This window comes from Nicotiana tomentosiformis, chromosome 1 (assembly GCF_000390325.3).
Source record: "Nicotiana tomentosiformis chromosome 1, ASM39032v3, whole genome shotgun sequence".
Taxonomy (NCBI): Eukaryota; Viridiplantae; Streptophyta; class Magnoliopsida; order Solanales; family Solanaceae; genus Nicotiana; species Nicotiana tomentosiformis.
This window is the reverse complement of record NC_090812.1, coordinates 99,042,738-99,057,061: the sequence shown is the minus strand read 5'-3', so window position 1 is coordinate 99,057,061 and position 14,324 is coordinate 99,042,738. Positions and strand designations below refer to the sequence as shown.

The 14,324-nt window shown below is 39.8% G+C and overlaps 1 long non-coding RNA gene across 1 annotated transcript; it reads left to right on the top strand.

Annotated features, from left to right (window-relative positions):
* The first annotated feature begins 1,647 nt into the window (after positions 1–1,647).
* Positions 1,648–12,685, top strand: LOC104085103 (uncharacterized). The gene is made up of 4 exons (XR_011412072.1): positions 1,648–2,247; positions 3,271–3,309; positions 3,470–3,709; positions 11,746–12,685. It is a non-coding gene; the product is annotated as an uncharacterized lncRNA (long non-coding RNA).
* The last annotated feature ends 1,639 nt before the right edge of the window (positions 12,686–14,324 follow it).

Genomic DNA, 14,324 nt, shown 5'->3' with positions numbered 1-14,324 from the left:
AGATTCTTCTTCCACATTATTTTGAGGTTCATGAATCTTCCCTCTTTACTGTCTTGATTCATCCTGCCTGTGTCTCTTCACTGAATAATTTAGGCTCGGGCAACCGTACCTGTTCGTCTCGTGAGTGATTTGCTCGTACCTGTTGTAAATCGTGACTCTTTTTAATGCAACACTCCAGTTGTCATATTCTTAGTAATTCACGTATTTTGGTCTGTCATCCTCATATTATTCCATGTGTAATATTTATTTTTTACCAATACAGTAACTAAGATAATCAAGATCAGAAGCCAAAGAAAAAATTAATGGCATACCTTTGAGTGGCTGAAATAGTATCTGTAATCTAGTAACTAAATAGAACATACCTCTAATTTTATATTAAGAAAGACCGTGTTCCGTGTTCCGGGTACCAAGTACCAACCATTGGTCTGAATATGTAATTAGTACTTTACAAAAGAGAAATACCGCGTTCACGTTGGCCGGAGTACCTACCATTAAGTATTGATTGAGAGTAATAAGTCAAGAAAATACAATATGATAAATGGTAGAGATACTCAACAAATCAGAAAAAACAAAAAAGAAAAACTAAGTGAATTGTATAGTGTAAAACATGTTTATATTAAATGATCGCACGAGAAAATGATACGTGGAGTCTAAGACAGAAGATAGTTGAAATCGAAGGCAACGATCTCATCTGTTACCAGAGAGAACGATATTCATAAAGATGAAATAAATGTCTGTCACCCGGTAGCATTTAATGAGGAATATTCTACAGTATTAAGTTCACGACTCGTTACAAGGAATACGACATTCATTGCCTGACGTTACACATTTTTCAATGACCCTCATAAGTGACACTAAAGATGGTTTGATCCTAGGGCTTTGTTTCATGTGTGCAGCTATTAATAGTGAGCTAGATTATTGCGGTAAAAGACACGACTTTTCTGGCAAACATACGCTACACTCTATTCAAAGCTTAATATATTTTATCTTCTTATTTATCGATATCATTGTTGTTGGGTCCGGAAGCCTTACTCTCGGAATTGCTATTTTTACTATTTTATTTTTATTTTAAGGCTAAGTATTACATTTTCGTCTAAGTCATCTATTATTTCAGAATTAAATTAATTTACTTGTCTATAAATTATGTATAAATTCAAGTGTAACATTTTACGGGTAAACAAGAATATTGCTTATTCGTTTGGATGACTAGACGCTATTTTACTATATGTTAGAAGAGAAAGTGTTTCGATAAGGCTGTTTTTGGTCATTTAAAAAAAAGCAGAGGGTAGTTTGGACTTTCAACATCTCTTATCAATGTCATTTACGTGTCTTTCAATTATTTACTTATACTTCTACGTGTACACTGAAGATCTTTCCACATGTTTTATAAGTAGACGTGTGGACATGAATTCCAAAAAAAAAATTTAAATTTGTAATTTCATTAAAATTTGAATTTAAGATGAAGTTGTGTTTGGTGATAATTTTTGTAATATATTTGAATATTTTTTTAATATATTTTATAACTAAAAACTAGCAATCTTCTCATTAATTGAAAAATTAGTGAGATTTTAAAATATATTTTCAAAGTGAGATTGAAAAAATGGTAAGATTTTGATAATCAAACACTATTTTACACGGTTTGCAAAAATTATTTTGGGAAAAAAGGAAAATTTTATTATGTCCAAACCGGCCGTAAGATACATCATTGTAGGTGTTTCCCTTTCTTTCAAGAGTTTCTTTTGTGGTCTCTCGTAAATCTCCATTTGCTCTTAAAGCTCTCTTTGTTCTTGCTGGGTATAGCTAAAAGTGTGTTCCTCTTTTAATTTTTTCTCAGTTCTTCTTCTCTTTTCTCTTTTTTTGTCCTTTCGTAATATTTTGGGTTGTCTTCGTACTTTTTCTTTTCGTCGTTTTTCTGGTTCTATGAATACTTTTTAGTTTTGCAATTTCATGGCTATCGTGTGCTAAATCCGAGTGTGTGACTGGGAGTAGATGGGAATTAGCGCTATAATTTTTTCTAAAATACATAATGGATTCTATATTAAATTTTTTGGTTATGGATTTTTTAAAATAGATGATTCGCGATTTTGATTTGGTTGTGGTGGTTTGTGCTGATGTTGGTTTCATGCCCTTTTAGTGGCTGTAAAAAGTGTTTTGTTTTGCAGAAACAATTCGAACATGCGTAGTGAAGAGGATGATCACATTGATAAAAATCTTGATACTGATGACATATTGAAAGAAGACTCGGGGGTTAGTAAATGTTTACTGGCTTAATCTCTTTCTTCGACGGTTCCTCTTCGATTTAGTGCTTTGTTTTGAACATTTTGGGCATTTTAAATTTTCCTTCGTAATTTTTTTCTTTAGGTATACACAGAAGAATATCGAAATTGTTAATTATTTAGCTACTCTAAAAGTTCTTTTGACCTTTATATTCGATTTTGAGAAGGGTGCTTTTAGAAATTTAGGCATTATATTTGTCATCCTTGATGTTTCTGTAGTGCTTCATCTATTTGAGGTAGGACTGGTGCAGTGATAATTCATCCTTTTGATTAAGCGTTCGGATGAGAGGCATGATTGAATTAATTAACAATGATCCTTTTTGTTGAATTAGTAGTGTTGTTTTGTCCTATGAGTATTGGCTAGAAGTTGCAAGGTCTCGAAATGTATCTGATATCTTTTATCCGAAGTAGCAATTGAACTTTTTGGTACATAACTGAAGCTTTTCAATAATAACTTTTTGAGTCTCAACCATTGGTTTTACCTATCTGACCGTGTTTGTTTGAGTAAATTCATTTGATTTAGACTTCTTTCTGAAAATTTTAAATTGGAAAAAAAGAAGAGGGATTTTGTTTATCACTGTTGTTTGATGTTTTGATCTAGAATAAATGGTACATTGAGCAGTTAAGCTAACAAATACTTGATCTTGTCCAGCATGGTGGAGATACTCATGAGTAACTTGGTAGTTAATTAGTCATCGCATGCATGACTTGCCTCTAGCACTTGAATTGGTGTGTAATTTTTCATCTTTGTTAACCTTTTGGTTGCAATTGTCCATTATTGATACTTCATTTTTTATTGTATTTATCTTCTTTGTTATTATTACAGTAGTTGCATTCTGTTATGCTAGTTGTCAGTTCGTGCGCAGCATTTCATAGTGTGATAAGTATTGTTCTTCCACTCCTTAACTTCTTTGTTATTTTGAGAAGGGTCCGGCATCTCTCGATCCTCATCTTGTCGATATAAAAAATGATTTATCCATTCTATTCATTTCAGGCTTCTTAGTCATATTTGGAGGCATTTTTCAATTAAAAGGTAATGTTTTCTCTCATATGATATTTTATGTATAAATATTGTATGTTTAGCTGAGTTCTTCAATTTTATGATATATGCATGCATATTACCGAATGTTAAATATGTAGACATGTATTCACATTGAACAATGTTAAACATGTAATGCACATTTTACATTCAGGGAATAGAAAAAGCGTTGCTGAAATATCGAATAACAATCATATAAATGCTGACAAAAGGGCTGCAAGCTGGTGAAAGGGCTCTCTTAGCGCGAGTACGATCAGACAAAATTGAATAGAGCCCAACGGCAAGCTGAGTTATTACCAAATCAGCTAATGAATCGTATCCCTTGAGGCTGCTAATATTCCAAGCGAGTAGAGTTCTCTTGTTATGAGAGACTCGTTGCTTCTCTCTGAAACAGGTTAGAGTCTAACCTAGACTATCAGTTCTTAATGATAGGCAATTATGTAATTATTAAAATCGAAATAATATATTTTTTATTGGTATTTAATATATGTTCTTTTAGGTACAAATCCCAGATACTTGTAGTAGTTACTAGAGGATGTAACAAATGAGCTAAGTGTCTGTACGTAGCTTCTCTTTTGTGGAGTAACATAGTTTGAAATGTAATTACGGTTTCAAATTCGAAACAATCTAAAAACTACTTCAAGTTATTGTTCTTTGTTGATTTTGTCACTTGTAAAAGAGTCACTTTTTTGCTGGTGTTTCAAACATTCATGGGTCCGGCAATTTATGGGTCTCCAGAAATTTTTATCTATTTTAAGTTTAGCAAAAGAAAAAAAGAAGCAAATGGTTGGCCTATTTAGGTACCATTGAGAAATCATGGCATGGAGTGCTTTTGTTCCATATAGATTCTTTATGACATTATTTGTGGGAGAAACTAAACAAAAGAAAGCAAATATGCTTAGACTCATGCATAGAAGGTAAAAGATAAAGTAGCCTTCAGATGGAGACAAGAGGAAAAGAGAGCAATGATGGAGGCATTCGAATAGGAAAAATTCTCAAAGCAGAGATGCTGCCAAGTATGGTACTATGGACCAAACCCCTAAGAAGTTGCTAGGATGCCTTGGATGTTATAGCTATAAAATGTTTCATTCTGCCGTGCAAGTCTTAAATCACCATACGGAACTATTCCCAGGCTCGGAATCCCAATCGAACCTCGATAACACCAAAATCTACTCCAAACCAAATTTAAAAAACTCTTAAACCTTCAATAAGCCAACTTTCAACATTAAGCGTTGAAACGCTCCCGGGTTATTCAAAACCCGATCCGAACATACGCCCAAGTCCTAAATCATCATACGAACCTATTGGAACCGTCAAATCCCGGTTCCGAGGTTGTTTACTCAAAATATTGACCAAAGTCAAACTTAGCCTTTAAAAGCCAAACTAAGGAACTAAGTGTTTCGATTTCAACCCGAACCCTTCCAAACCCGAACCAACTATCCCCACAGGTCATAAAATAGTAAAAGCACATACGGGGAGTCTTATTTAGGAGAACGGGGATTTAGAAAGCAAAACGACCGGTTGGGTCGTTACATTCTCCACCTCTTAAACAAACGTTTACCCTCGAATGGGTCTGAATCATACCTTGAGTGTGGATATCTGCTTCGCATGTCCTCCTCGGCCTCCCAAGTCGCCTCATCGACTGGTTGGCCCCTCCACTGAACCTTTACCGCAGAAATCTTCTTGGACCTCAACCGGCGAACCTGCCTATCAACAATGGCAACTGGCTCCTCCTCATAACCCAGGCTCTCATCTAACTGAACCGTGCTGAAGTCTAACACACGCGACCTGTCGGCATGATACCTCCGGAGCATAGACACGTGGAAAACCGGATGAACTTATAGGCTGGGAGGCAAATCAAGCTCATTAGCAACCTCCCCAACTCATCTCAACACCTCAAATGGGCCTATAAACCTTGGGCTCAATATGCCCTTCTTCCTGAACCTCATGTTTCCCTTCATCAGCGAGACCTTCAAGAGAACTTTCTTACCCACCATAAATGACAAATCACGCGCCTTCTGATCCACGTAACTCTTCTATCTGGACTGTGTTGTGCGAAGTCGCTCCTGAATCAACTTTACCTTTTTTAAGGCATCCTTTACCAAATCAATACCATATAACTTAGCCTCGCCGGGCTCAAACCATCCGATGGGCGAACAACATCGCCGACCATATAAAACCTCAAATAGAGCCATCTCTATGTTGGACTGATAACTGTTGTTGTAAGCAAACTCGGCCAAAGTCAAGAATCAATCCACTGCCCTCCGAAGTCAATCACACATGCTCTGAGCATATCCTCCAAGATCTGGACTGTCTGCTGCGACTGCCCGTCGGTTTGCAGATGAAAGGCTGTGCTGAGCTCCACCCGGGTCCCCAACTTACTCTATACTGCCTTCCAGAAATAAGAAGTAAACTGAGGGTCTCTATATAATATGATGGAAACAGGCACATCATGCAACCAGACAATCTCCTGAATGTAAATATGGGCCAACCTCTCGGAAGAATATGTGGTCACCACCGGAATGAAGTGCGCCGACTTGGTCAACCTGTCGACAATGAACCAAACAACATCAAGCTTCCGCAGGGTCCACGGCAACCCAACTACGAAGTCCATAGTAATGCGCTCCCATTTCCACTCGGGTATAGTCATATGTTGGAGTAGGCCACCTGGCCTCTGGTGCTCATACTTAACCTGCTGGAAATTTAGACATCTCGCCACATACTCGAGTATGTCCTTCATCCGCCGCCACCAATAATGCTGCCTTAGGACGCGATACATCTTCGTAGCACCTGGATAAATAGAATACCGAGAACTGTGTGCCTCCTCTAGAATCTTTTCCCTCAGCCCATCAACATTGGGAACACATAGACGATCCTGAAGTCGCAGAACACCATCCTCACCAACAGTAACCTCCTGGGCACCACCCTGTAGTACTATCTCCCTAAGAACCAACAAGTGCGGATCATCAAACCGACGAGCCTTGATCTGCTCAAATAGTGAAGACTGGGCAACGATGCATGCAAGAACTCGACTGGGTTCTGAAATATCCAACCTCACAAGTCTGTTAGCCAAGGACTGAATGTCCAAAGCTAGTGGCCTCTCCTCTGCTGAAATGAATGCCAAACTAGCCATACTCTCCGCATTTCTGCTCAAGGCATCCGCAACTACATTCGCCTTGTCCGGATGATAAAAATGATGGTAATATCATAATTCTTTAGTAACTCAAACCACCTGCGCTGCCTCAAATTGAGATCCCTCTGCTTGAACAAATGTTGTAAGCTGCGATGATCGGTGTAAACCTCACAAAACACCCCATAAAGATAATGCCTCCAGATCTTAAGAACATGAACAATCATGGCCAACTCTAAATCATGTACAGGGTAATTCTTCTCATGCAGCTTCAGGTGACTTGAAGCGTATGCAATAACTCGCCCCTCCTGCATCAATACACAACCCAAACCAACGCGTGAAGCATCGTAATACACAGTATACATTCCTGAACCGGAAGGCAACACTAACACTGGTGCTGAAGTCAGGGCAGTCTTGAGCTTCTGAAAGCTCGCCTCACAATCATCGGACCATCGGAACGGAGCACCATTCTAGGTTAATCTAGTCAAAGGTGCTGTAATAAATGAGAATCGCTCCACAAACCGGCGATAATAACCTGCTAACCCCAAAAAGCTCATGATCTCAGTCGCTGTGGTAGGACGAGGCCAACTCTGAACTGCCCTGATACAACATGCCCCAAAAATGCTACAGAATCTAGCCAAAACTCACACTTGGAGAACTTAGCATATAGTTTCTGTTCCCGCAAGGTCTGAAGCACTACTCTCAAATGCTGCTCGTGCTCCTCCATGCCATGCGACTAGATCAAAATGTCATCAATGAAGACAATGACAAACGAATCAATATACGGCCTGAACACTCGGTTCATCAAATCCATAAACGCCGCCGGGGCGATAGTCAAACTGAAGGACATCACTAGAAACTCATAATGACCATATCTAGTCCGGAAAGTCGTCTTCGGAACATCTGAATCACGAATCTTCAACTGATGGTACCCCGAACTCAAGCCAATCTTAGAGAATACCATGGCACCCTGCAACTGGTCAAACAAATCATCAATACGCGACAACGGGTACTTGTTCTTGATGATAACTTTGTTCAACTGGCGGTAATCAATGTACATCCACATAGTCCCATCTTTCTTCTTCACAAATAACACTGGTGCACCCGAAGGCGATACACTCGGTCTGACGAACCCTTTTGCTAGCAACTCCTCAAGTTGTTCCTTCAACTCCTTCAACTCTTTCGGAGCCATGCGGTACGGTGGGATAGAGATAAGCTGGGTGCCTAGAGCCAAATCATTACCAAAATCGATATCACGATCTAGTGGCATGCCTGGTAGATCAGAAGGAAACGCACTGAAGAACTCCCGGACCACGGGCACTGAATCAATTACCGAAGTCTCTGCGATAGTATCTCGAACATAAGATAGATAAGCCAAACAACCCTTCTCGACCATGTGTTGAACCTTCAAAAAAGAGATAACCCGGCTAGATGCATTGACAGACGATACATTCCACTCCAATCTAGGCAACTCTGGCATCGCCAAGGTAACAGTCCTGGCATGGCAATCAAGGATGGCGTGATATGAAGATAACCAGTTCATGCCCAGGATGACCTCAAAGTCGGTTATATCGAGCAATAGAAGATCCTCTCTAGTATCGTAACCACATAAAGTAACAATGCAGGACCGATAAATCTGATCCACAACAACAGAATCGCCCACAGGAGTGGATACATTAACAGGAGTACCCAGGAAATGAGCAAACAGAGATGAAACATATGAATATGTAGACCCTGGATCAAATAGTACTGAAGCATCCCTACCGCAGACAGAAATAATATATGTGATCACGGCATTTGAGGCCACTGCATCTGGTCTGGCCGGAAAAGCATAGATCCTAGCTGGAGCGCCACCTGACTGGCCTCCACCTCTAGGACGGCCCCTACGCACCTGCCCTCCACCTCTGGGCGGCCGGACGACTGGTGGGGCAGCTGGTGCTGTAATCATAGGCTGCTGACCCTGCTGCACTGCCTTGCCCCGAAGCCTGGGGCAGAACCTCCGCACATGACTGAGATTCCCGCACTCGAAACCACCTCTCGGTACGGTGGATTGCTGACCTGAAGTCTGACCTTGATGGCCTGAATACTCACTGGAGGAACCCTGGATAGCTGGTGGGCGGTAGGAACTCTCTAGCATGGCGCTGAAATAAGCTCGCACCGGAGCACCCCGAGGAGGCGGCGGTGCTGGATATGTGGGCCTACTAGACTGACCCCTCCCGAACTGACCTCTGCCCCCAGCCGAGGCACCTATGAACTCTGTAGAATACCGAAATCGCTTATCCCGCATAGCCTGCTCCCGGCTACGCTGACGTACACCCTCGATCCTCCGAGCTATCTCTACAACTAGCTCGTAAGAAGTCCCTATCTCAACCTCTCGGGCCATGGTGGCTTGAATACCAGTTGCAAACCTGCAACAAACCTCCGCACTCTCTCTGCATCGGTGGGAAGTATCATAAGTGCATGGCGAGACAACTTAGAGAACCTCGCCTCATAGTCGTTTACTGACATCTGACCCTGCTGGAGCTGCTCGAACTGAAACCGTAACTCTTCCTTTTGAGAGGGAAGGATATACCTATCTAGAAAAATACGGGTGAACTGGTCCCAAGTCATGGTAGGAGAATCTGTTGGTCTGCCGAGGAGATATGACAGCCATCACCTACGGGCCCTGCCATCTAGCTGGAAAGTAGTAAAATCCGTCCTAGGGGACTCCAATATCCTCATGTTGTGCAGTTTGTCCCTGCACTAATCAATAAAGTCTTGGGGGTCCTCATGTCACTCACCTCCAAAGACACGAGGATGAAATCTGGTCCATCTGTCCAATAGCTTCTGTGGGTCGCCGACTGCAGCTGGTCTGGGCTCAAGTATAGTTGCTGCTACTGGCTGGGCTCTGCCCACAGGTAGTGCGCCCGGGGTTTGATATATGACAGCTGCATGCCCTAGAGCCTTAGCGGTAGGGGTCTGTGCTCCCCCTCCCGCCTGAGATGTGGCCAGGTCTGCTGGAAATAAACCAGCCTGAGTCATAGAATCCATGAACCGCAACATACGACCCACGACCTCCTGGAATCCCGGTGCGGACATGAAATCTACCGGGGCTGGCTCTACTGCAGGAACCTCGCCCTGCTCCTCAATGATAGGATCCTCTACTGGGTCCGCTGGTGGAATAGATGGAGCAACTCTAGGACGTCATCATCCTCTACCACGGGCTGGAGCCCTCCCTCGACCTCTAGCAACAGGGGGAGCAGCTCCTCCATGGTCTGGAACATGCGCTACGCGCGTTCTCACCATATGCGAGAGAATACGAGAAAAATACTTAGTACCACATCAACTGCACGATAGGAGATGAAGAAAGAGTAGTTTCCTAAAACCCCATTGCCTCTCGAAGATAAGTACGCACGTCTTTGCACCAATCCGCAAGACTCTATTAGGCTTATTCATAACTTGTGAGACCTACATGAAACTAGTGCTCTGATACCGTGTTGTCACGACCCAATTCTCTTATGGACCGTGATGGCGCCCAACGCCGCCGCTAGGCAAGCCAATAGTGAACTAACCACGTGATTTCTTTTTTAAAAAAAAATAAGTTTCCAAGTAATTAGATTTCCTTAATTAAAAGATTAAGAAACGACAGATTTAAATAAATAGAATGAAAGCAGCTAAGTGCAATCATAACCATAGTAATAATTCCAAAACCATAAAGTATGCTAGTGTGTGTGCCAAGATTTGGTGTCACAAGTGTACGAGCAATAATGGGTTATACAAAACTCTAGCTACTATCTGAAATGAAAATAGACAGAAATAAATGCAAATGAGAGACTCTAGGTGCTGCGAAACGGCCCAGGAAGCAGCTCACCACTAGGCCTCAGGGTAACGGGGATGCGCGCCGATGTGATCGCCAGTTGCACCTGCCTCATATCTTGCACGGTTAGTGCAGAAGTGTAGCGTGAGTACATATACAACATGTACCCAGTAAGTATCAAATCTAACCTCGAAGAAGTAGTGACGAAGGGTCGACATCGACACTTACTATGGGCCAACAATAAAAATAAAGAAACTCTAAATAAACATGAGTTATGCATATAATCAGTTCAATAATAACCAGGAAATAAATAATTCCTTTAAACATGATAAATCTCAAGTAACTCCAATATCAATTCCATGACACCTGACTAAAAAAACAGTGGTAGTAGGACAATGAGAATTTTTCAATTAAATGTAAGTTTTATTGGCCTCAAAGCAACTAGTTATGTGAATCTTGCCAGTTTTTCTACTCCACCATCAAAAGACCTTTGTGTTCTATGTATTTGTGGTTATCACAAAAAAATTCCGAAGGTCAATAGCGTCGGTTTCTCTCTGGGCTGTCGTTCATTTTTTAGTACAGTACTGTTTGCCACTCGATGCAGTTTTGATTCTTGACAATATGCATCTGATAAATGTTGAGCACTTTAAGCATAGTGACTAGATGTGCTTTAGAATATGTTTTTATATTTCTTTCTCCATTTCTGTGTGATAAGATTTGATTGCCCCCTTATTACATGCATGATAAACTGGATTGATTGTTAGATCAACTTTACTGTTCAGTTGTTGTTGAGAGAAATATTTGACCAACTTATTATTAAACTATTGTTGAAAGAATTTATGCGTTAATTGCATCTATAATGATTATAAAATAATTATTATGGTCATAGTAGTGATGACTTGGCTCCTCTTTTAGGCTAAGAAATCTATCTATTTTTTTTCTTCCTTTTTGTTTTTCTTTTTCCTTTTTCTCATTAAATTGTTTAGCCTCTTTAATGACTTAAAGCCCCATGTTCCAGCAACCCTACAGCTCCTATCCGACCTTACCATTTCTCATTTTTAGTTTTTTAATCATTGAATTGAACTGAATGATGCAACGAAAATAAGATTACCTCGATCTCTTGAATCTATTCTGTTACGAACTTGGATAGACAATTCTGTTAAGATATTATAGACAACTGACCTTTTGCTCTCCGTGCTTCTCTTTCTTGGATTTGCTTTGTTCTAATATATGGGCAATTTCTTGAGTTGCATTGCTAACTCACTCTGGATTTGTTTCTTTTTATTTCAGATTTGACCTTTTTGTATATCACTCTTCAGTTCACAAACACATCATGACATAATTGATATGATGTTTATAAATTTTATATTTTCCTTTTTATAATTGGTCAGCAAATCATATAGGTACTTTCATACAGCAATTCACAAACACATCAAGACATAATATATATGATGTTTATCAATCTTATATTTTCCTTTATATAATTGATCATCAATTCATGTAGGTTCTTTCTCTCATGTTTTAACGATGCTGCTCTAAAATAACAACCAAAAAGGGAAAGAAGGCAAGAAAAGAAAAGGGGATAATATAAACTTGTACAGCTCCATGATGTGAAAAGGTAAATCTATAAATGCTAAAAATGGCCATTGAAAAGTATAAAACTGTTGAAATTAGGGGTATGTTTGGTATGAAGGAAAATGTTTTCCTGGAAAATGAATGGTGTTATCATTTATTTTCTCATGTTTGGTTAGTGAGTGGAAAATCTTTTTCCGGAAAATATTTTCTAGTGTTTGGTTAAAGAGTAGAAAATCTTTTCTTAGGAAAATAATTTTCTATGCAACTCTCCTCACCCCACCCTCCCCCCAATTCCCATGTTTCCTGTGCTCCCCACCCCCTTCCAACAATTACATTTTTCTTCAAAAATTCAATTATTCTTTTAAAAAATTTACATAAACCCAAAGGAACTAATATGTTGATTTACTTTTTCACACAAGTACGTTGAAATTTGAGCTCCATAACTGAAAAGAAAATACTTTTTCTTGTTGAAACAAAATGAAAGTACTCTTTCTACAACACAATTGTTGAAATGAAAGAAAATATTTTTTCTATATCATGAAAAGAAAATACTCATTTTGTTAAAATGAAAAATGAAGTACTCTATCTACAACATGAGAAGAAAGTACTCTAAACAATATTTTCTATTATATAACCTCTTGCAACATATAAGATTCAAGCTAACAACGATAAACGTCTCGTACACAAATAAACGAGAAGAAATACGAGCAACCCCATAATAACCATTCTCAATATAGGAGTACTCAAGAAGAAAGTAGACATGAGAAAAATCATCACAGACCATATTAGACAAGCAACAAAATATTTTTCTATAACAAATGCTTCCTATTCTAGCTTTGTTCTTCAAACTCCATTTGTGTATTTTAGTGTTGTCGCTTGAATCTTTCTAGCCAAACCTTGCGGAGATTCTGATTTTTTACCATGAATTCCTTAGCTAACATATCACTTTGCACCAAATAATCAAAAGCTTCACCTAAGAACTCTTCTTCATAACTTTCTGTTGCCATAATTTCTTCGTACAATCTTGTCACATCTAGTCGACTATCAGCTATCTTACTGATTGCCGTTGCCACTTCTCCAAGCTTTGTTGATGTATCACCGACCACATCTTGCACATCAGAATAACGACTTCGTTTACGACTTGCTTTGACTTGAGAAGTTTCACTTACTACGTCTTGCACATCTTTTTCATTTGATGGCCCTTCAATGTCATTATCATTACCTTTTTCTGAACTACAATCCAAGCCTATATCATCCAACGACTTAGCACAATCACCCCTAACTCGATCATTCCCACACACGAGGGACATTTCTTCAAACATTTCAATCTTTTTGTTAATAAACTTCTCATGAGTAGGATGAGCCTACAATACGACGACAAAGCAAAAAGTATAAGAAACGGGACAAGCAAGACAGTAACAGACAACCACCAATATAGCAGCTAATCCAGCTAAACAGACAGTAAACGGGACAAGCAAGGTAAATGGACTACTTCACATGGTAAGGAAAATGTATAAAATCAGAAAGGCATACACCATAAATTTAGAACCCCAAAATTGTTACCTTTAAATATAAACATGACTAAAAAACATGAATAGTTGTGCTTTCCGACAAGAGAAATTATTCTTGATACCACTTTGCAAGGGGACATCACAATCAACTTGGTACGTGATCACAACCAACTCAAACTCCTCTCACTACTATCTATAAATATCTAATTTTTGTTCTTTCTATTTTCCCTACATTACATTTTTTCTAGGTTAATTGTGTGCATTTATAGATTTTTGAATTAGATTTTAGTTTAATTAGTTTGTTAAAGGGGTTAAGGGATTGGGTTTATTATTTTAAAGCCAAAATTGGCCCAAAAATTGGACCAAAATCGCAGGCCCAGTGGCTCCAAGACCCAGTCCGGATAGGCTGCTTGGAAGATACCAAAACGACGTCATTTTGGTTAAGTGGGTGAGATCAAATCCTAACCTTTCATCTCTCCCAAATCTAACGGCTCTCATCATTTGCCACCCTAGGTATTTAAAGCCTAGTTTGGCCAAAATTTTGCCCCATTTCCCTTATTACTCTTCCCCTTTTCTTCTCTTTCTCCTCTCTGCTGCTACACCCACTTCCGCCCTGCTATGCCGCCGGAAATCGCCCACCGGCGGCGACCGTCATCTAAACCACCCCAAAATCGCACCACACAATCACCTCAACCTCCTCTTTCCAAATATCCAACCCAAATCCCTCAAAACCCATTCAAATTCCACGATTTTTAGATCTAGGAAACCCAAGCCGCCGCCTTTTTTGTCCAAATTCGTGAAGCTCCGGCCACTACCACCCTACAACACATACATGAATGGATAGAGCTCCACGATACCTATACTTTCCCCCTAATTTCACCCATAAACGCCGTCGTCACCTCACTACCGCTGGTTGGTGGCCCCAACTCCTATAAAATGTTTACCTTCCACCTCCTCTTTTCCTCTTAATTTCTCATCTCCAACCCAAAACCACTAC